Consider the following 23,435-nt stretch of genomic DNA (forward strand, 5'->3'; position numbering starts at 1 on the left):
ATACTGTGTTAGTTTCTGTTGCACAGCCAAGCAGATCAGCCATATGCATACACGTGTCCCCATATCCCCTCCCTCTTGAGCCTCCCTCCCACCCCCCCATCCATCCCACCCCTCTGGGTCATCACAAAGCACCAAGCCGATCTCCCTGTGCTGTGCTGCCGCTTCCCACCAGCCAACTGTTTTACATTCAGTAGTGTATATATGTTGATGCTACTCTCACTTCACCCCAGCTTCGCCCTCCCACCCCATGTCCTCAAGTCCGTTCTCTATGTCTGCCTCTTTATTCCCGCCCTGCAAGTAGGTTCATCAGTACCATTTTTTTTTTTTAGATTCCATGTATATGCATTAGCCTACGGTATTTGTTTTTCTCTTTCTGACACTCTGTATGACAGACTCTAGGTCCACATATAACTACTGTTTAAAAGCTTCCTCCTTAGATTATAACCTCCATGCGTTGGAAACAGGGTCTGTCTTGTTCAGTCTTTTACCCTAAGCAGATAGTGTATTAGTCAGCATTTAATGTGTTAACAAACACCGGCCAAACCTCAGTGAGTTACATTGTTTTATTCAATGCTGCAGATTGAATTCAGGTCTGTCCCATGTGTTTTCACATTCAAAGACCCAGACAAAGCAAAAAAGCAAATAATTGACAATAATAATACATTCTGCCCCCTTAGGATCTGACAAAAATATTACCTGCCGGATAGATGAATGAATAGATGAGCTGCCATCTGTAAAAAGAGGGGAGAATCGGGAATGATTGGCCCATTCCTGTATATGACCATTTCTTTTAATTTTTTAACAAGTTTGCCAGGAGGTCTTGTAATTTCTGTCTTCAGACGAAACACCATCATGCTGGAATAAGAATTAAATCTGGTTCTCTCTGGCCCTAACGTCCATGCCCTTCATCTGACCTGTTTTTCCTTGAAGAATTACTTGGAGGATAAGGCGTGCTAAAATGTTGTCTTAAAGGAACGAAGTTTGGTGAATATGAATATGTACTGCGGAAGCAATAAGGAGCTGATTCCTTAACCCTTTCGAGTCCTGTTTTACGAACATAAGCAATGCTCAGAGAAAGAGCCCGCATCTGGGTTTCTCATCCATTCAGATCCTTTCCCACTATGTCTCTCTAGGCCAAGGCTTGACATGTAACTGGTGAAAATTACATTTGCTTTTCACTGTCTAGTAGGATATAAGAGTCAACAATTCAGTAATCCAATTGTCTGGTGCCAATTTCATTTGAAATAGTTGCTAATAAAATCGAAAAGAAAACTTCAGCAAATCTGAAAACAGATTACAGCAGAACTCAGTGGCACGACGGGCTGATATTAAATATTGTTTCAGTGCTTGGGATCAGATTTCATATTGAATCTCAATGAATGCTGGGTCACAGGCTTTGGATTAAAGCCAGGCAGAGTCAGGTGTTCTGTCATTCATGGTACTTGGATCCTGAGCTGGGAGCTGATGCCTGAAGCAACTTACCTGTCTCCACCTCAGGTTCACCATGATTAAAGATTTGCATTCAAGAATAGCAGTACCTGAAATTAAAGTAATTCTACTGAATATTCCACTTACATCCTCATGCCATCACCATAAATGGCACGTCCTAGGAAGTAAATATTATTTCCCTCGTATGGCAGAGGAAGGATTTGATTCTTGCCCAAATTCACACAGATGGTGAGGGACAGAGCAAGGATTCAAACCTTGAAGGTTTGTCCAAGGGAGTTGATCATCCCCCTGGACCACACTGCCTCTTAATCTGTCCCAAATACTGGTCGCCATATCATATAATTGAGGGTCAAAATCGACCTTGGATAATCCCATTTAGCTTTCTACACTGATTAGTTTAGTTATGTTACTGCCACAGTCCACTTCATGAATGTTGCACAGGAAAAGCTGAACGTAATTAAAATAACCAACTATTGATGTGCGTCTGCAAAGCTGAGCACAAATTGAATTTTTAAGCAACATATCATGTTTTATATGCAAAAACATTTCTATTAATTTGTTTATTCAACAAACATTTATTAGTGCCTTGTTGCTGACAGGCACATAATAGGCCCTGAGAACAGAGAGATAAGTGTGACCCAGCATCTGTTTCGAGAAGCAGAGGCTCTAGTGAGGGGAGACGAACCAAGGAAACCAGCGTCATGACGAGGGTCCCCCTCTGCCTCTCTTCTCCTCCCCACCCTATAGACCACCCTGTCTCTGGATTCCTGCCCCAGAGCAGTCTGCAGCCCGTCCGTGTTCTCTGCTTTAGCCAGCGAGTCTGTACTATCTCCAGACAGTGGTTCTCATCCCAGCTGTGAGGGTCCCCTGACTCTTTGTATAAGTACTTGTTCTCAGGTCACGTGACCCAAATGTCAGTCGTGGTCCCTTGCCCCCGGGAGACCCCGGTGCAAAAATGTCAGCCACCTTCAGATACTTCCCTGGCCCAGGGAGATCCACATGCACCTGTGCTGTTTTTGCTAAGCCCAAGAGGCTAACTTTCCTCAGCCTCTAAGTCTCTTAACTTTTTGTTTGTGCTGTTCTTACCTACCCCGTGCTGACCCCAACGTGAAAGCAAGCTTGTTCCCCACTTCTGCGTGACACACACACACATACACGTGCACTCCACTCACAGTAAGCATGTATGAGTTTGGTAAACTTTTCTGAAGGTTTAGCAGCTGCAAGAAGGGCTAGCTAGCGTCATACACTGCACAGCTTCCTGCAGACCAGTGTCAACGTACATAGAGAGCTCCTCGTCCCCTTCCCTTTCTATCCTTAGTCTCACGTTCAAGCTCAGTCCAGAAACCTTTCCCATACAGTGGCCGCTTGGCCACCCCCCAGGCCTGGGAGTGTCCGTGGTGCTGTCTGCCCAAAGGAAGACAGACTAGGTAAAAAGTCCTGGAGGCCCGGCAAGCGGATGGGTTAGAGGCTGCCTGGGCTGGGAATTCTGGAGTCCGGTGCACCCAGAACACAGTGTGGAGGGGATAGTTGAGGATGCCAGTGGAATGTCCCCTCGGTCCCCTGGGAAGGACGTGGCTGGAGGAGGCCAGAGCAGGAGCCACAGCACAGGAGCCAGGTTCCCACAGCACAGGAGCCGGGTTGCCATGGTCTAAGGAAGTACTGTTACTATCATTGTCTCCATTCTTACAGATGAGGAAACTGAGGCACAGAAAGATTCAGTAACTTGCCTAAGGTCACAGAGCTAAGAAGAGGCAGAGGCAGGATTTGAACTCGGGCAGTCTGGTTCCGAAGACTCAAACATTTACTCTACTGACTCTCAAAGACAGGGTCTCCTGCCTCTTGAAGCCCAAGATAATTGTTGTGTGTGTGTGTGTGCGTGTGTGTGTGGTGGGTGTATGTATGTGTGTGCATGCATGTGTGTGCATGTTTAAAATGATTGCTGTCCTCCGTTCTGTGGGCTACACGCTAGGAAGGCAGAAAGCCAAGGGACTGGGGTTGCCCAGGGGAAAGAATCCCTGACCTAACTGTCCCGGGGAAACAGTGTCTGAAGGAGGAGGTCAGGGAAAGTGACCCAGGGGACATGACACAGGGCCTGAGACTTAAGGGGAGGTTAGCAAGAAGGTAGGGAAGGGAGTTTGAGGCAGAGAAAACACCATGTGCAAAGGCTCAGAAGGTTAAGAGCATAATGCTAGAATATCATTATAGAATATATCCTAGAATTTCATCATCATCATTTATATTTATTGAGCTGATTACTCTCCACTCTTCATTACAACCTATAAAGGAGGTATTGCTGTTAATCCCAGTTTTAGGAAAAATAAAACCTGAAACTGTGGTTCAGAGATGCTAACCCAGGTAGTAATAGGATCACCCCGAGGTCAGTCAGCTAGTCAAGGATGAAGCCTGTGTTTTTACCACTTGGCAGGGCTGCCTCCAGCTAGTCATGAAATGTTTGTTGAGCTGGGTTAGTTGGATTGAGTTGGACTGAGAGGGAGGCAGTGGCCAGGGCACCACACTCTTGGTCAGGGAAGGGCCCCCCAAACGTTCCCCATGAAGTCCCTCTTAAGGGGCTCAGGACCAACCCCCCCCACACACAGTGGGAAGTGGCTAGTAAATGTCAACTTTAATCTGAACAATTCGAAGTTTGCTTGCTAGACTAAAGTATCTCACTGCTTGTTTTAAGTTAACCACAAAGATTCATTAATATTCAGCACAACTCCCACTGCAGGAGGGCATCTGTGTTTTCCGTATCCTGCCCAGCACACTGCGGAGGACCCCATTTGAGAGCAGCGGTGTGAGTGATGGAGGCCCACGGAGGTACAGGGCGGCTTGATTAGATTTCCCTTCTGAATTAACATTTTCTTCTCTTGTCTTATCTACACTGATCAAATTAGCTGTCAACTTCCTTCATTTTGAGGGGTGGATGCTACCGGCTTCCACTGGCAGAAATTCTTTTATTCTCCAGCCCCGCATGAGGCACCCCAATGAACTTCGGGATAAACGTTTCAGAATCAGGCTTTCACTGGAGCTCGCGGTGTTCGTTCGGGTCTGTTCCTTATCTCCTTACCAACTGTTGGGAGCAAAGCCCAGGGCAGCCTCCTGCCTCCTGATGAGCCCAGTAACCCCAACCCAGCCCATTTCCTCCTATGCCCTACCTCACCCCACTGCCTTAACCTAGGAGCTGAGATACACATAGAAACTTCCATTCTGCTCTTCCTCCTGGGTCTTAGGGCCCACCCCGCCTCCTTGGCTCCCTTGCGAGGACAGGCTGCCTGCCTTCTTTGATCGCTTCAGGAACAGCCTCTGGGCTGTTGTGAATGATGATGCTGTGCACGTTAGTGTGCAGGTACCTGTCTGAGCCCCTGCTTTCAGTTCTTTGGGGTATAGATCCAGGAGTGGAATTGCTGGATTATATGGTACTGATCTGTACTTTTCATACCAGACTAAAAGTAGCAAGAATTTAAAGTGAGTCATTTTGGATACAATCCTTGCCCAGGGCTGTAGGACCAAGCAGGATTGTGCCTATTGTCAGCCAGTGAGGGTCCCTCTCCTGTCCAGTGGGAAGCCCCTGACCCCTTAGGATGGAACATTCAACAGCTATCACACGTGATGCCTACGTAGTCTTTAGTAAACAGGAAAGTGCTTATATTTCCATAAAGTATAAAAAAGCAATAAAAATTGTCTACGTACAGTGTGATGTCTAATACCTGAGGAGGGGCAGGAATCTTTGCTAGACCCCTCTTTCAGGGTGTAGCTCTCAGAAATTGGATGGGTCAGATTCCAGGCTGTTGATTGACTGTACCCTGAAGGTCAGGACATGAGTGTGACCCCCTCTTCTCTCTCGCCGTTACTTAATAGGATTCTCTTGCCCTCTCCTCTCTTAACACCCACGGCGGAAGTAGTAAGAGATTCTCTTGCTTTGACTTGCAGGTGGTAGTCAAGGTGTGATAAGATTGGCAATCTGGTTTGGGTTGAGGTGGTGGAAGATCTCTTAGGCTCCTACTTGAGGCCGCCTGTTCTAGTCCAGCTTCCCAGAGTGCTCCTTTGGGGTTGGAACCCAGGTCAGCGGGCAATAAAATATTACATTAATTTTTGCCTTATATTGTTTCTTGTGTATACAGTTGACCCTTGAACAACACCGAGGTTAGGGATGCAGTCCCCCATGCAGTTGAAAATCCAAGTATAACTTATAATCAACCCTCTGTACCTGTGATTCCTCTGTATCTGCAATTACGTGTCCGTGGATTCAACCAACCTCAGATTGTGTTGTACTGTCTTATTTATTGGCTAAAATTTGCGTGTAAGTGGACCTGTGCAGTTCAAACCTGTGTTGTTCAAGGATCAGCTATATATCTGCCTTATGGATCTCACTGGGAAGGACGTCTATATTTGGACTAAGAATCAGATGGTCCTGTATTCCTTGGCCATTATATCATCTTGATACCACTGAACAGCACCCCAGTCCAGTCTTTATTCCTTTATTTAACATACGTTTATTGAGCACCTACTGTGTGACAGGCACTTGAAATACATCAGAGAACCAGGAAGTTGAAAATTGCTAACCTCATTCTAGAGAGAGACGAAAGACACTACATGGAGAAAAGAAAAGTAAACTATATAAGATGTCATAAGGAGACATAAGATGTGAATAAAAGTTTGCCTGTGCAAATGCCAGGAGCAGGAGGGTGTGACGAGCAGAGACTGTGGCAGGGGGTGGGATGGTAGGAATGGGGAGGAAACAGAGGGCCAGGTCAGGCAGGTCCTTGTAGGCCTTGTTAGGACTTGGGCCTTGACTCGGACTGAGGTGGGAGCCATCGGAGGTGGACACAACCTAATGTCTGCTTGCAAAGGCTCCCCCTGGCTGCAGAGATGAGAATACAGTCTAGGGAGCAAGGGCGAAGCCCCGGAGAGGGGTTTGGAGACCCACAGCAATTCACTGAGAGTCCAGACAGGGGTCATGAGAAATGCTCAGTTCTGGTTTTATTTGGAAGGTAAAGGCAACATGAGTTTTTGACGGATTGGGTGTGGAGCATCAGAGAAAAAAAATTTCAGCCTGTGCAACAGAAAAAATGGACTCATCATTGAAATGAAGTGGGAAAAACCATAAGAAGTGAAATTTTGGAGGGCAATTCCCTTATACCCCTTAATAAATACATTTTTTATGTGCATGAGGACTATTTTGGAATTAGAATTGGACTCTGCTTTTTACTAATGGTATAAATATGATTAAATTGTTTAACCTCTTGACCCTCAGTTTCCTCATCTATACAACGGGAATAATAATAACTACCTTACAGGTCTGTAGTATGGATCAGCAATAATCTGGTAAAGTACCTTGCACAGTGCCTGATGCATAGGACATGCTTTGTTTATGTTAGCGAAATAAGTGCTCGAACAAGTGAAATACCTGTGGGCTTGATAATTAAGTAGGAAAGGCCAGAATTATGGACACTGTATGTTCACTCATTCACTTTTTAGTATGCATTTAAAAACACTGGGACGCGTAGAAAACTTTGATTCCTAGTTCATCCCATAATCCACCCAAAGGTGCATCACTTTTTTTTTTTTTTTGCAGTACACGGGCCTCTCACTGTTGCAGCCTCTCCCGTTGCAGAGCACAGGCTCCAGATGCGCAGGCTCAGCGGCCATGGCTCACGGGCCCATCTGCTCCACGGCATGTGGGATCTTCCCGGACCGGGGCACGAACCCGCGTCCCCTGCATCGGCAGGCAGACTCTCAACCACTGCGCCACCAGGGAAGCCCCCAAAGATGCATCACTTTGATGGAGATTTTAAACCTGTAGGAAAATGGGAAAGTAGCTGGTGAGTCTCTTGTCCTGTCTAGCTTGGCGATGGGCCAGAAAGACAAGGCAGCTACTGTTCTTGTTTCTCATCCAATGTTTCAGACAGAGAGAAGGCAGTTTGTTGGAGTCAATTATTTAAACCCTTCTTTCCATTTGCATCCAGGGGAGTTTGCTGCTGGCCCAGTTTGTTACCAAGTAATGAGATGAATTAAGTGATCCAGTCAAACATAATGATTACTTCCTTGATGGCTAGAGCCCCGTGTTAGTTTTTTTGTTTTATCCCTCATAGCAGCACACCTGTGTAGGTAGAGCAGGTGCTTTACACATACGCGGGTAGAATTTTGTTTGTTCAGCAAACAGAGAACAACGCGGAGCTCAAGTTACACCTCACAGCTCTACCCTCCAGGTGGTAGAGGTGCTAAGGCTCTGATTGTAAACATGCATTGGAAACCTATTAGGTGTCAGACCCTATAACAGACCTGGTTACGACCTTCTCTCTAATTCTCCCAGTGATCCAATGACGTATTATTATCCCTGTTTTAAGATAAAGACACTGAGCCTACCAGTGTTCCATGATTTGACTTAAGTTTTACCACTGCTGTGAATCAGAGTCAGGACTTGAGCCCAAGTCTGTCCAACACTTTTAATCACACCATGAAAAGAAAAGACTTGTTCCCACTTGAATAAATATTTTCTCATCAGCCAGCTGAGCACAGTAGAACCAGATTCAAATTCTATAATTCGCAGCCAGCCAGTCTAGATTGAATTCAGTTCAATAGCTTCATTGTTTGAGCAACTAGAGGGTGTCAGATGCTGTTCCATGCACTGTGCAGAGGCGAGGAAGACCCTCCTCTGGGGCTGCCATATGGTCTAGGCAAGCTGGGAGCCCTGGACTCATCCTGAGCCTATAGGTGCTTTGCTGGCTTTGAGTGGGCAAGGTCTGGGCAAGGGTGCTAGAGGGGATTCGGTTTCCATTTCGACCAGGAATGCTGAGACATTTTGATATTTGGGTGGAATGGAGATAAGGACGGAAAAATGTAGGGATAGGAGAAAGGGAGGAAGAGAGGAAGAAAGGGAGGAAGGAAGGAAAATGTGAGTTACCTCTACCAGGGCATTTCTGTTCAATTTAAAACAAAGCCTTAGCTAGAAAGAATGAAACCACCGTGGTGAAATCTCAGAGAACAGTTAGTGGAAGAAGATGGTATTTGGGGATCTGAGACACACTCCAAAGATAACGAAAATACTCTGATGAGAACTCTGCCTATTTTAAGAATTTCACTGCAGTCAAGTACTAAAGAGAGAGAGAGAGAAAAAAGAGGGGTCAGATGCATTATGGGAAAAAGCACTTTGTATCAGAAAAATAATGGTGTTGTTATCCTTTTAACAGATCTTTAAATACAGTTTGTCCCTTTGCTTAATTAATTGCAGATTGCAGAGAACTTATTTTGTAACAAGACTTTGTTCTATGAACACTACCATCTAATGAAATATAGATTATTTCAGACTATTTTGGAAAATGTCTTCTGCATATACAGTCTGATTACATAGATATCAGAACAAGCATGGGTTCCCTGGTTATATCTTTCCTTCCCCTAATTTCACCTTTGTGGATCTTCCTTCAGTTGTTTTGTGTCTGTACCTGTTAACACAAAGTTAGAGTTAAGTTGTGTAAGAAGAAAACAGTTTCCAGATATTATGAGAAAACATTTTTTAAAAGGAGGGTGGGAATAAACATAATCCCATAATGGAATTACTATTATTGTTTTATTGTCAGTGGTTCATAATAGGATCAGAGAAAAGGGAAATAGTCAAAGGGTGTCTATTTGAGTGGATTTAATTGAATAAGATCACTGACGGCTAGAGGTGGACAGATCTTAGAAATAACCAAGCCTTATGCTGTGTTTGTGAAGATGAATCAGTTAAGTAAGGGAGGACCGTGACTAGTGGAGAAAGCTCAGCTTTGGAAAGAGGAGGCCTGAGTTTTCCCTCATCTCTGTCCCTTGCCTTGTACAAAAGTCTTAAACCCTTGGGTCTCTATCTCCCCAACTGTAAAACGAGGACGGGACAAAGTGCTCTCCTTCTAGCCTGTCACTTCCCTAACCACCTGATTTAAGTGGGTCACCTGCTGTTCTTCATTCAGGGCACTTATCATCATTTGTAATTTCCATATTGATGTGTGAGCTTATTTAATACGTGTCTTCCTCAGGGGACGAGCAGAGACCATAACTCGATGAGGATGCAGCCATCTCCCTGGTGCTCCCCAGTGCTCAGCATATGGTACCCAGTGGTGTACTGAATGGATAAGCGAATGGACAATTGAAAAATGTTCTAATCATCATGGAGGTAGAGACTATAACCTGAATTTCCTGAATAGCTGTTAAAGGAAAAAGAAAAGCAAGCTGTTTTGGCTCACATAGAATCCAATGTTATTAAAATACATGTGGACTTTTTTTTTTACATAATTGGCTTTCTAGACCTGATATGTAACAAACTATTAAGTAATTTAACACTCTTTTTTACACTCTTAGCTGCTAAAAACACAGAAACTTGATGCTTCTCATAAGTACAGGGAAAACTGCTCTGTATTTGAAGCCCTCCCCACCTCCACCTCCTTGAAAATTTTCTAGATAATACCTAGAGGAATTTTCTAGATAATACCTAGAGGAATTTTCTAGATAATACCTAGAGGAATTTTTTTTTCTAAATGCTGAAACTGGATATCCATAAGCAGTATCTTTTCCTTTTGTATTTGAAGCTGCCACATCACAGAACAAATCAGCCTAGTACAAATCTGTTGGATATGAAATGTATGCAGATCGCTTAAGTAGCACACATTAAAAAGTGTTTTTTAACCGATTACATTGGAAAGACTTGCCCCAGATGCATGGCTACAACAGTAATGGGTCATTTGTCTGTTTATCCAGCTCACGTGTACGGAGCAGGAAAACACGGCCCAGGTGGGAGAAGGATGAGTGTTTGGAGGAGGTCTCTCTACAATGTGGAAGCCCCTCACTCTGGGAGCCCAGGGGAGGGACACCTCCCCAGAAAGGGCGTGCTATCCAGAGGACTTCTCCAGGATGAAAGCGAGGAGCCAGCGGAGGGAGGAGGGCTGGGAAACAGAAGTGATTCTTTAGAATATAGAACAAGGGCAGGAGGACGTGGCTGTCCCGGATCCCAGAGCACAAACATGAGACAGACAATCTGTCATGGGCTCACGGTCCAAGGGGATAGGGACAAGTAAATAGACAAGATGAATGCTTTGATGGGGGAAGTCAGGGCCTGGGATGGGCTCTGAAATGGGATGAGAAGTCATGGCCATATGTAGACTGAGGCTCACATCATCAGTTCTGTGGACCACGGAAGGCTTACAATGGACCTCGCAGGACAAGATGTGAACACACAGAGTGAATAATTCTCAGGAGGGGGGCTTCACCATTTAGTTCAACACCTCCAGCAGCTTAGAAGCTAAATGACTTTTGGCCTCAATTTCTGTCTCTGTGAAATAGGAATGATAACACCCTTTGGTAGCTACTCCACAAAAACTAATTTCAACTGCTCCCCCAACTCAATCCGAAGAATCCCAACATTTTGGCCATCTCCTAACCTTCCTTCTCTGAAATGCATCCTGATTCTTATTCCAGAAAATACGGCCTCCTCTGGAAAAGTACTGTTTTAATTCCGAGATTATTCAGACATTACTTCTGGCTGTGAAGAATAGAGCAATTCACACATGCCAGAATCACGGGAATCATTTTTCCCTCCTCGTTCCCCCTCGCCTCTTATCCAACATCATATCCAGACTTGCCAACTTAGCAAATCCCCAGACCCGTGCAAAAGGAGATGAAGGAGAACAAGAATGAAAAGGGAGGAAGGAAGGAAAGAGGCGAACCAATCGGGAGTAGGATATCTTGATAGGTGGAGGGAGCCTAAGGACACGGGAGAACACCCTTCCAGAAGGAGGTCTGTCAGGGGGGCAGGGGCTTGGAAAACAGGCTGCGGACGCCTGGGCAACATACTGCTGGACACGCCGCCCATCCTCAGGGCCCCTCTGCCCTGTAAAATGAGGGCAGAGAATAGAATCCCCTCTGCCGAGACACCGTGAGGGGTAGAGAGAGCGTTCACACAAAAGGCCCGGGTTAGGGCAGGTGCTCCACTCATGTGACAGCTACTGTGATTGTTCTGGATGTGACCGAGTGGTGAGGTGGGAAGGACCCGGGGTTTGCTGGGCTTTGAAGCCTGGCTGACCGGTTGTGTGAATGACCCCAAGGAGGCAGCTTTAAATTTTGGAGCATGCGTAGCACCAGGCAGCAGATGCAATCCAGCGTTTACTAAATTGCCTCCGATGCGTAAGCTCTCAGCGTGGTGACTGACGTGAGTTCTTATTTAAAATCTACCACGCTGACTTTATCTCCTTCATTCCTATTACCTTCATCTTCTTTATTATTGACGTTGTAATTTTCATTTTGCAGATGAGAAGACTGAGCCTCAGGGAAGCGACGAGGCGCTCCTGAGGACACAGGGCTGGAGAGCCACAGAGAAGGCGCTTGAACCACATCTGGGCGTCTAGGAGGCCCGCACTGGTTCTGCCTCTGCTGACCCTCAAGGCTGATTCCTTACGTCCTAGCAGTTACCTCTGCAGAGGGGCCTTCCCCGGCCACTCCTCCTACGTAAGTCCCCTGCGTCATTCTTTGTCACGGTGCCGGCTCTTCTCCCTTCAGGGAGCTGATCACAGTCTGCAATTCTGTGTTCCTCTGTTCACGTAATAATAAGATGAATCCATCATTTATTGAAGAAATATTATCCTGATACGATTCTAAGCACTTTTCTTATATTATCTCATTATCTCTCACATTAGTCTTATGAAGCCAGCACTAAGCAATTGACATATGCTATTTTACCTTATTCCATAACAGTGCTGTAAAGGCGACATTAATATTTTCATTGTACAGATAATGGAACTGGGATACGGGGAGGTTAAGTAACTTACTCAAGGTCGTAGAGCAGATAAGTAGCATGTCCGTCTCCTCCACTAAACTCTGTGCTTTATGAGGGCAGAGACCCTGTTCCAAAGCCTGAAGCAGACACATAATATACAGTCAGCAAACACGGAGTCAATAAAGAGATGAATACTAAGGAAAAAGAACATAGATGAGTTATTAAGTGGTGAGGAGGCATTTCCTCTCTGCTCCGAAATAGCTGCTTTGTCTCTGACCACACTGAGTCCAGGCACTGGTTTAGGTGCTATAGTCTGGGGAGTGGTGTGTAAGAGTGTGTGTGTGTGTGTGTGCATAATATTAGTTAATCAATCTCAGTATTTCTGTAAGGTAGGTATTTACAGTCAAGGAAACTGAGACTTAGAAAAGTTGTCAGCGGTCTTGACTCTTCAGAAATTAAAAGACTCTTTAATGATAAAAAGAAGGAAAAAAGAAGAAAATTTAAGTCACTTGCTACAGGCTACGACACATCAGGGAGTTGAAAAGCTGGGTTCCAAAGTCTATGTTCTTCCTACTATGCCTCTGAGGCATCAGCCCTTCTTTCATTCAAAGTAGAACAACAGAGCCAGAGCCTTCTTCAGATTAGCACAGGCAAGAAGTATCAGTGTGCATTGCTTAGTTAAAAAAAAAGACAAACCCTGCTGTACACTTGGTTTCAAATTTGTTAACACTTAATTAGCTGGTACCATCTGTGAAATTCAGTCTCCCAAACTAGTTCTCTGTCAGACTTTCTCATCGTTTATAGACTTAGAGTTACAAAAGGTAGAAGGGGGACTTCCCTGGTGACGCAGTGGTTAAGAATCCGCCTGCCAATGCAGGGGACACGGGTTCGAGCCCTGGTCCCGGAAGATCCCACACGCCACGGAGCAACTAAGCCCATTCGCCACAACTACTGAGCCTGCGCTCTAGAGCCCACGAGCCACAACTGCTGAGCCCACACGCCATAACTACTGAAGCCGGCGCACCTAGAGCTGGTGCTCTGCAACAAGAGAAGCCGTGGCAATGAGCAGCCTGTGCACGGCAACGAAGAGCAGCCCCCGCTCGCCGCAACTAGAGGAAGTTCGCATGCAGCAACGAAGACCCAGTGTAGCCAAAAAATAAATTAATTTTTAAAAAATCAACTGTTGAAAAAGAAAGGTAGAAGGAAAACTCTTCCATTGACTGAGTAACTATTGTGTAACTGAAGGAATATTCGATATAGGAATTAACATCCCCATTTTACAGATGAGAAAATGGAGGCTCAAAGAAAGATGAAATAACTTGACCAAGTCATACACACAAGGTAGTAAGGGAAGGAGTGAGAATTTCATTTCCTGTCTGCTAAATCTGTTGTTGGTGATCAGGAAGTATTGGCAGAGCTTTGTTTTGTTCACAAGATGAAAAATCAAAGCATTCTCAGGCTATCGAATGCCAAAGAGTGATGTCAGTGACTTGTATCAATGAATGGACCTCTTGATTTTGCTGACTTAAGCATTTTCTATCTTTTCCCCTGAACAAACACAGTTTTGATTTGCCCTTAGCTCCCAAGGGAGAACAGTGTCTCAGACCAGTACTGATCACAAAGGAAATCAATTGGTCAAAATTTGTTTACAGAACTGAGATTATTCTATTTATTCAAGAAGCCTTTATAAAGCACATACTATGTACCTGGCTCTGTTCTAAGCACTTACAAATATTAACTAATTTCACCTTCATAACAATCCGAAGAGGTAGGCACTATTGTAATCCCCTTTCTACAAGTGAGGAAACTCAGGCACAGAGATGTCAAGTAACTAATTCAAAGTCACACAGCTAGAGAGGAGCTGGCTCTTTATATTATGGTCTTAACCACTATACTAAACAGCCCTGTACTTGAACTAGGCTTGGATATTTCTTGGGCAGAAGCAGGGAGCAGTGGCTTCTGTATTCATTTTCCTTTTCCTGAAGAACAGGGAGCCACCCCTCATGAAACCTGTCATATACTTTGTTCCTGGTCAGATGCTCTGTTGTATCTAGCCTAACAGGGTAAAGGAGGAAATTCCCACCCTCCCTTTGGAGGAGTCCAGGGAGGGCGCTGTCCATGCTCTCGGTGCTGATCATGTAGGAAGGCTGCGGAAGGGAGCTCAGTATGTATTAAGCGCACAACTGCATCTCAGTGCTTTACTTATAACAGAGTGTTGATGGTAAGAGTCACATGTTGTTCTAATCACTTTTCATGTAATAGCTCATTTAATTCTCACAACAACCTTATACAGTGGGGACAATTTTCCTCTGCAGTGTGGATGAGAAATCTGAGATGCTAAAAGGTTAAGTAACTAGTCCAAGGGCACAGAGTTTTAAATAGCAGAGCTGGGATCTGAATCCAGTCATTCCATTTCCAGAACCTGCACTCTCAGCCCACTGTGCTTCCACAGAGTAGTAAAGGCGTAGGAATCTTGTGTCGTTTCAGCTCATGTTCGTAACTAGCCAGTGAGACAGCTGTTTTTCCTCCCATGATATGGATTAGAGAGCTTGGTTCAGAGTGGCCTGTTAGCTTGCACTAGGTCACTGGCTAGTGAGTGGGAGAGGCATGGTGTAAAATTCTGGGTAAGGGGCTCTAGACCTTTAACACCATGATGCCTCTCTGCCTCTGGACTCTCAACAGAAACCATGTGTTCACATAACCTGAACGTGGATACCAAACACCCCAAGCAGAAAAGAGAATTAACCGGAGCGCAAATCCAGCAAGTCAGTTCCAGATAGTTAAGGTGAGACCTTTTACTGTAGCACATTGCAAAGTAACTGGGTCCTTCTCCTTCTGCGCCTGTGGATCCATTCTCCACCCCTTTCAACACAGCTCTCTGCCCTGGGAGGCTGATATCTAGGGGATGCGTCAGTTGGGCTTCCCCAGTCTCTGGCTTCAGTTTGGACTCAGTCGGTGAGGGGCACCTGCAGGACATGAGCGGGTAGAACACTGAGGTCAAGGTGTGAGGTTCCCTGGCTCCTTCCGGGTCACATCACCGTCTGGCAGAGGTTGTGCTCTCTGTCTGCAGCTGTTGCTCCTACTGCAAGTCTTCTCCTACTTCTACAGCTCTTGCAGGTTCTGGGACCTGTCCTCTCTCTTGCCTCCCCAGGCGTAGATTGGCAAGGTTACCCAGACTGCTTAACGCCTCCTTCTCAGTTTCCCTTTGCCCTGCACATACCTTGTAAAGAGCCCCTTTATGAAGCTCTCTTTATGACTCCTTCTGAGAGCAGTTTGTTTCTTGCCAGGCTTCTAACCAATAAACAACATGATAGGGTGGACAAAAGGAAACACAAAACTCACTCTAGCATGATAAGAGAAAACTCAGAATAATAATTTATTGAGCACTTTCTATGTGGTAAGGGCTGAGCTAAGCATTTGGAATGCATTAGCTCATTTCATCCTCACAACTGGACTATTAAGTGGTCCTATTATTGCCCCCATTTTAGGATGAAAGGGAGGCTTAGGATGAAAGGGAGGCTTAGATTTTAAGTAACTCTCCAAGAACAAACAAGGTCATCACGTTGGTGACATTGAGGTTGGTAGTGTATCTTTTCCTGCTCAGCGATGAGCAAGGGTGTGGTGCGGAGTCCGGGGGATAGGAATTCAGCTTCCCAAGAAAGCCCTCCAAGCTGCAGCTGAGCCCACAGAAGCACCTTTAGTGTCCGTGAGAAGGACCCTCAACAGGAACTACACTTGCTTTCCATAAAGTGACCCTCCCGGTTGCTTAAGGCACATTTCCTTCCAACACTCTCTTGAGCTGTAGCATCTGCCTCACCTGCACAAAGGAGTTGTTTTCTGCCCACACCACCCCTCGTTCTGCCCACCCAGGGAAGCGGCCAGTCCTCCTGCCTTCCCTGCCCTGTCTATCCTGATTCCCTGGACCTTACCCAGCTGCATTCTAAGATGTGATGCAGTAAGGGTATTTCTGTTTTCTTTATTCAGCCAAAAAAAAAAAATACACAACTCTATTATTTTCTTTCAGGATTCTTTGTGAGTGCCCCTTGGAGTCTGGTGGCATGAGTAATAATAATTGCAGGTGCCACTTCGGGTAGAGGCTGTCAAATGCCTACCAAATATCCATTGTCCCCTATTCCGTACTGAGGAACTCCACTTTTGTTGGAGGTGCCAATGTGCCCAGGTAAAACACTATGTTTACCAGCTCTGCCCTGTGCAGATAAGGGTGTCCGTGTGTGATACAGTTCTGGTTAATGACACTTAAGCAAAAGCCATTAGTTGGGGCTTCCAAGAAAACTCCTTAACAGCTGAGCAGACTCGACAGGTGATGGTCATTTTCCCTTTAGCCCCTTTGCTCCCCCCCTTTTCCCTGCCTGGAGTGAGGTCAGATGCCCAGGGTGTCATGGGGATAACCCATCCTGCCATCCTAAGGTGGGTGGAGCAGAAAGACTGAAGGAGCCTGGCTCACTGATGACATTTTGTAGCCATTGCACCAGCCCCAGGCAGCCTATTTTAGGCTTCACGTGGGGTGAGACCAGGACACATCTCTTTGGTTAAGCAGTTGACAGCTGCATTTTCTATTCCATGCCCCTGAATCCCTTCCTCTGATCTGCACTGCCTGATACCATAGCTACTAGTCACATGTGGCCAACAAGCACATGAATTAAGTCTAGCATTATGAAGAACCAGTGTTAATGTTATTTAATTTTAATTAATTGAATTTGAATTTAAAAATGCAAGCAGTGTTAAATGTTTTTCCATTAAACACAACTCTTCATTAAAATGTAGGACCACGTTTTACTTTAACTGCTGAGAATTCTTCTGGATTGAGATGTGCTGTAGGTGCAAATACACACATTTTCATAGTATAAAAACTTTTAATGTAAAATATCTCATTAATATTTTTAAAATTATTGATTACATGTTGAAATGGTATTCTGGATATGTATGGTTAAACCATCTTATTAAAATAAATTCCACCTGTCTCTTTTCACTTTGCTAATGTGGCTGCTAGGAAATTTACAGTTATGCCTGTGGCTCATGTTATATTTCTGCTCTATGGCTATTCCATCCATTCTGTGCCCACTGAGTGCCAGCTCTCTGCTAAGCGCTTTATGTACATTTACCTCAAGGAGATCCTAAAGGAACTCTTTGTGATGAGAGGTATTCCCTTCATTTTACAAGTGGGGAAAGAGAGGCTGGAAGAGGCAGCTTTGCCCAGAGCACCCAGCGGACTAAGGGCAGGCCCAAGCCTCTGTTTCATTGCTCAGCTGGTGGCTCCAACCATTACCTGCTCAGGGGTAACTTGCCAGGTCAAACTGGGCATGGATCACTGTGGTTTGTACATCTAAGTTGCTGCAGGTTGGCAGACCTGTTACCAGTGAGTGTGGCTAGGAAGACCGGGAGAAAATTGATTACCAGGATAAGATCTGACAGAGGAAGCTGGAACTTCCCCACATACCAGCTGCCATCTGAGGCTGGATCAAGTCCACCAAGATTGCCTGAGTACACCTGGCACCCTACTCCCCTCCCCTATCAAGAGCAAATAAGAGATTTGGAGGTGTTCCATATCACCCCGGTATAAACCCAGACAGGGTAGCAATGAGGGATGAGATTTGTGGGAAGGCTAGTGCCATGTTACACAGAACCCAAAGAAAAAAATCCAGAAGTCCGCAGATGGGATACTGACAAAAGTCCACATTTGTTTTGAGAAGAGATGTTTTCTCATGTAATTCAATGTACATGAGTATACAACTTCAACTTTATGTCCGTTTTTCTTCCACAGCCATTTTTTGATAAGATTGTCTCTCCATTTTTTTAGCTACAGAAAAACACAAACACAAGCTGGCATTTTTATATGAGACCAGGATGTGTTTACTTTTGCAGTGGACTCTAAAAATGTCATCACCCCCTTGGTAGCTGTTTGGACACTAAAGGTACCTTGACACTTCCAAAAATATTTTGTTTTGTGATCATTTTGCCGAACTCAGACATGTGCAGTTTTATTGCAAAGTATTCTGCTAATGTGGACGGAATTGTTTTGCGTGTATCTCTATGCATACTGAGAAGAAAGAGTGGGTTAGGAGATGGACATAGATCTTTTTACTACTGTGGCAGTAATGTTTTACATTTCAACAGTGCCTTTCAAATCATGGCATCTTATAAAGTACCAGAGGTCGTGATAACTTGATGCATTGTTGAAATATAGCAAGTGCTTTGGCAGTCCAGCATCACATATCACACTTTTGGTCCAGGAAGTAGAGGATAGAGGGCTGCTGTTGCAAGAGGAAAACAATAAAACACATTTCTGTGACGGTTATATCTGGGAATTTTTCAGAGCACTTTTTGGGGTTTTCTCTGCAAATCTTTATTGTTCTCATCAGATCTCAATAAAACAGGAAGAGAACAGCTGCTATTAGCGCACCTTTTAGAAGCTCAAAAATAGAGACAGAGAAAGATTTGGATTTTGAAAAGATTGCCAAGTCAGGCTGTGATGGGGTCAACTACATTGTCCCTGTCCCTTCTCCCTGGCTCCTCTGTCCCCGCCTGACGGTGCCACAGGGCAGCCAACTGACCCTAGGCATGTCAATTCTTATTTTCCATTACTATTTTCTTGAGTGTTTATCTTCGAAATAGAGAAAGGCTGAGCGCAGAGAAACGTCCCTCCTTTAAGCCTTCCTTATTCTCTTGCTCTGTCTCCTATTCTATGTGTCTTCTGCTTTCTCTTTTTTCTTTTTGTTCTCTTCATCTTCTTTTTCTCCCTTTTCCCCTCTCCTTTCCCCTTTTTCTTTACCTCCTATCTTTTTCACTCTCTTTCACCTAAGATCATACTTCTCTGTCCCCTTTGCTGGGAATGAATTAAAATCCTATGTGAGGTTCCCTTTTGGTGGAGACCAGGTTCAACGCGGGGGTTGTCAATCTGGTTCAACACTAACTTTGGGGGGCATGTGCTTTCACACTTAGCCACTAGGGGGGGCCTGTGCAATATCTGTGGTTTTATTAGCTCCTGCAAGAAAGTACCAGGATGGCTCCCTTCCTGGAGAAAGGAGAAAGTGGCTGGACTCTAGCCGCTAGAGGAACTGGATTTTCCATCCACCAACTAGCAAGAGAAGGAAACAGGCTTGTAGGGAACATGGATACAGAGACAGGATAGGAGTCTTCAGGTATGTGAGTGACTGGGCTGAAAAGTTTGATCCCATTCATCCTTAGACATGGCTGGAGGGTGTGTGTGTGTGTGTGTGTGTGTGTGTGTGTGTGTGTGTGTCCAATTCTCCACTGAATACTTTTGGGTCACTTAAATGTTCTGAGCAACTGTTTCTTCATCTCTAAAAACTGGTGACTTGTGAGCTAGCAGACCTCTGTGGTTCCTTCTAGTTGTATTTCTATATCTTGAATGCAGGAGGTTATGGAAAGTTGGTTGAATAAAGTAGGAGAGAGCCACCAACAGACTAGCCAGTCCTCGGTGAAGGTGTTCCTGATTTATGGATGGACTTTGAACTTTGCAAAGGCTCCCAACTTTGAAGAGTTTCTCTGTGCCCTACTCCACGTGTGCTAAGCCTTTTCAGTCATTCTCAAGGTTTGAAAATGCATTTCCTCCTGTAGCTGACTGGAGCCGGGATCACAGTGAACATTTGTGGTGCCTTTCTCCCTGACACATGAACGACTGATTTCTAGGTAAGCCTGTGCCATGTTCTGGTGCTTGTCTTACACGACAAACTCATTTATCTCTGGTCGCTGGGAAGCGGTGCTGTTGGGGGACTGCATTTCAGGAGAAGTGGACTTGAACGAGTGTTGAGTACTGGCTGTGAACTGACCGCCCGGCTGGGCACTGGGGCTGTGGAGGTGAGCAGGCTCTGAGGACAGCGTGGTGGCAAGAGCGGTCCACAGGTGCCCAGAAACTGATGTGTTAAGTGTGAACAGGAGCCCTTGACTGCTTAAATGCTGGTGGAGCGCAGAGGAGTGAGGCCCCAAACGCTTTAAATGCCATCAGTGCATATGACAAGCTTAATGCTTCAGTTGAAACCTCACAGAATCCTGGGAGGTTGGTATTTCCTCTCCCTGTGCTCAGAGACATCAAGTAGCTGGCTCAAGGTCACACAGCGAGTAAGCAGGAGAACCGGGGGCCAAATCGAGATCCCTCAGGCCAGTCAGATTTGGACACCATCACCCATGGCCCTGCCAGGTCTCGTGGTAACTGGGATAGGATTCACCTTTTTTAAACAAAAGGAATAGGAAGCTTGTAGTGTGAGCAGCAATTCAGTACAAACGTGACAGTGACCTCACAGACTCTCTTCACGTTTGTTATCCTCTGATGACATGGAGTTTCTTTGGCTGTGTCTGACCCACTGCTGTTAGTGTCACAGAGGCCGGGGAAGTGTTGGCCATCTTTCTCCAGAGGTGGGCGTGGTGGTGGAGAGGGTGACAGGCGGGGGGACTCTGGCACACGCTGCCATGTGGTGGCTGGCTGGAGATGGAGGGACTTGCTATGGGAGCAGTGCAGTGCCTGAGATGGCCCAGTGTCACCTGGTGAGGTTGATTTGGGAAGTGTCCCTCTGTCTCTGACGCCGAGAGGTCGTCTCCTGACTTGTGGATGTGAGGAGAAAGGGCAGCTGGAGTTTCTTACTGCAGCTTTGGGCCTACGGTCCAGGGCAGACACAAACCATGCAGATGGAGTAAGTGGCCCAGTGCCTCTGGCTTGAAGCGGCTTTGGAGAAGCCTGTTTTGTGCACGGCTAGTCCTTTGTACCCAGAGTGGTGCGTGCACCAAGCCTGTGCTCAGCGAGTCCTGGTGTGCGCCTGGAGAGATCTCTGTCTGGCCCGGCAGTCATTAGACCTGACTTGGAGCATTACCTATAGTTGCTTGAAGAAAATCCACGACCTTTCCCAAGACCTGATTTTCTCATCTTCAAAGGGATCAGAGGGTTAGTGCCTGCAGGATGGCCATCTCAGGAAGACCAGCAGAGTCTGGTCAGTAAGGCGTGGAGGTGCCCCACAGCCGACAGCTTGGCCAGGTTGGTGGCTGGGGATAATTTCATGAGCATCTCACAGAGACATTTGTCTCCCTTCTCCCTGGAGAGTCCCACGTGGATACTTGCGGTGCTGGGCACCTGCCCTCTTGGAAGGTTCTGTGAGAAGGAGGGGCCGGAGCAGAAGATTCAGTGCTTTGCTGTCAGCTTCCCAGTGTACAGCCCTCCTCCCCAGCTGCTGGCGAGACATGTCTGCCAACTATTTGGATGCGGGAGGGGTGGGGTGTCCCAGACTGCTACCTGGGAGGGCAGGACAGGGAGGGCAGGCAGAGGAGGCTTTGGAGTCCCATGGGCCTGGGATCCCTTGCTGACAGTGGTGGCACTTAAGCAAGGTATTAAACTGCTCTAAGCCTCAGTTTCCTCATTTGTAAGTGCTGATAAACAGTATCTTCCCTACAGGGTGTTGAGAGAACTGAAAGTAGTGGGTACAAAGCCCCTGGCCTCCCACCTAGCACATAGTAAATGCTTAATAAAAACAGCAACTACTCCAGGGCTGGACTGTCACTGGGGCAGAAGGCTGGAATGGAAAGGAGGGTCTTAGACAAAGTGGTGAGGGGAGCAGCTGAGCATCTGGTCCCCCTTACGGATCCCAGACTCTCTCCTTCTCCCTTCCTTCCTCGAAAAGTGGCTGCCAGGGAATCACACCCTAGAATGTAAATCCTGTGTTGTAAGGCATGGAAGCCAAAGGTCTGTGCATTCCACTCTAGTGTTAAAGGAGAAAACATTTCCCCTCAGATCCTTCCAGCTGCCCTCCAGGACTGCCGGCGTAAGCTGGGTTTTGGAGAGGTGGGCTCCGAAGCTCAGACAGGTTATTAGACTGAGGGTGCACAGTGGGTCCTGGAAGATCTGGGACTGCAGAGTGTCTGCCCAGCTACACTCTGGGCTCCTGGTCCGAAACAGAGACGTGTGGTCCCAGGTCCTTCATTCAGTCTGCTGGGGCGATGCAAGTGCCCCCAGGAGCTAAAGCTGGTTCAGAAAACCCAGAGAGCAGCCATGCATAGGGGAAAAACTCGACGACGAAGAACGACTAAGCACTTTCTATGTGCTGGAGACTGGGGATTTCATTGAGAGTTGATATGCTTAATCCTCACAATTCTCTTAGAAAATAGGTTCTATTATCATTTCCGCTTTACAGATGAGGAAATCAAGAGGTGAAGTAACTTGCCCAAGATAACACAGCTAGTGAGCAGCTAAGCCATGATTCTAAATGCGGGCTGTCTGGGCCCAGAGGCCACACATTTAACTGTCGCACCTGACTGGCTCTTGCAAGTTTAACCCAAAGAAAGACGTGAAGAAGATTCTTACCGGGGACTCTGAAATGGCACCGCACCTGGAGCCAGGCCTGTCTAGGGGTGGAGCTTAAGAATGAGGGAAGTCCGGCTGGGACTCAGGGGCAGCTTAGAGGTCCTTGATTTCCACTCCCAGCATCTTTGGGTGTAGAGCTGCCTCTGTTTATATCAGGAGTACAGGAGGTTGCCTGAGGGGCTGGGAGGAAGATTCACTCCCGGAGGAGTGGCATGCCCATGGCTTATTCCTTCATCAGATATTTCTGGTGCCTCTCCATCTGTCCTAGTGCACTAAGCGCTGGGAACTTTCCCCATAAAACAAAACTCTAGCCCTGTCCCTGAGATGCTCGTGGTCTGATGGAAACAGAGTTACAGCTCTCTGTGAACGAGGCTTGATCAGCGCTGGTGGGACACAGAACAGTAACCAGCTTTGCTGGGGAAGTCCGGGAAGGCTGTCCAGGGACAGTGACATTGAGGTCAGGACTTGAAGTGGGGATTTGGTGAGGCAAAGGCAGGACAGATGCGGAGTCTTTGGCCTGCTGGGGGACACTGACTCTACATGGGAAATCTGAAAACGGCCTGATGGAGGATTTATCGGGGATGGGGGTCGGGGCGTGTATGGACGGAGAACATCAGTACCCACGTGTGTCCAGGGGACGGGCCTGGGGCGCAGCTCCCTCCTCCGCATCCGGGCACAGTAGGTTTCTGCGCGAAGAGAATGACAACCCGGCGGCAAATTGGGATGACAAGGCCGACCTGAAGGGCACGCGCTTTTATGTAATCGACCTCGGTACCGAGGGTCTCGGGGGTCGGCGCTGAGCGCGGGAGGCGCCGAGGGAGGACGGCGTGCCCACGTTATTTCCTAGCACATAGGAGGGGACAGCAACGCGAGATAAGTTAGGGAGCTTAAAGAGCAGGGCGGCTCGCCCCTTTGCCTTTC

The 23,435-nt window shown here is 46.4% G+C and overlaps 1 protein-coding gene across 1 annotated transcript in view; it reads left to right on the forward strand.

The window, feature by feature from the left end:
- The first annotated feature begins 7,147 nt into the window (after positions 1-7,147).
- Positions 7,148-23,435, forward strand: part of KHDRBS3 (KH RNA binding domain containing, signal transduction associated 3) — a 210,314-nt gene continuing 194,026 nt past the window's right edge. The window contains exons 1-3 of the mRNA XM_027132538.1: positions 7,148-7,271; positions 9,459-9,595; positions 11,722-11,919. The gene's annotated coding sequence lies outside the window, so the exon portion shown is untranslated. The remainder of the gene's footprint in view (positions 7,272-9,458; positions 9,596-11,721; positions 11,920-23,435) is intronic.

This window comes from Aethalodelphis obliquidens, unplaced genomic scaffold (genome assembly GCF_003676395.1).
Source record: "Aethalodelphis obliquidens isolate GAN/ISIS:26980383/991018 unplaced genomic scaffold, ASM367639v1 scaffold41, whole genome shotgun sequence".
In the NCBI taxonomy this organism is placed as follows: domain Eukaryota; kingdom Metazoa; phylum Chordata; class Mammalia; order Artiodactyla; family Delphinidae; genus Aethalodelphis; species Aethalodelphis obliquidens.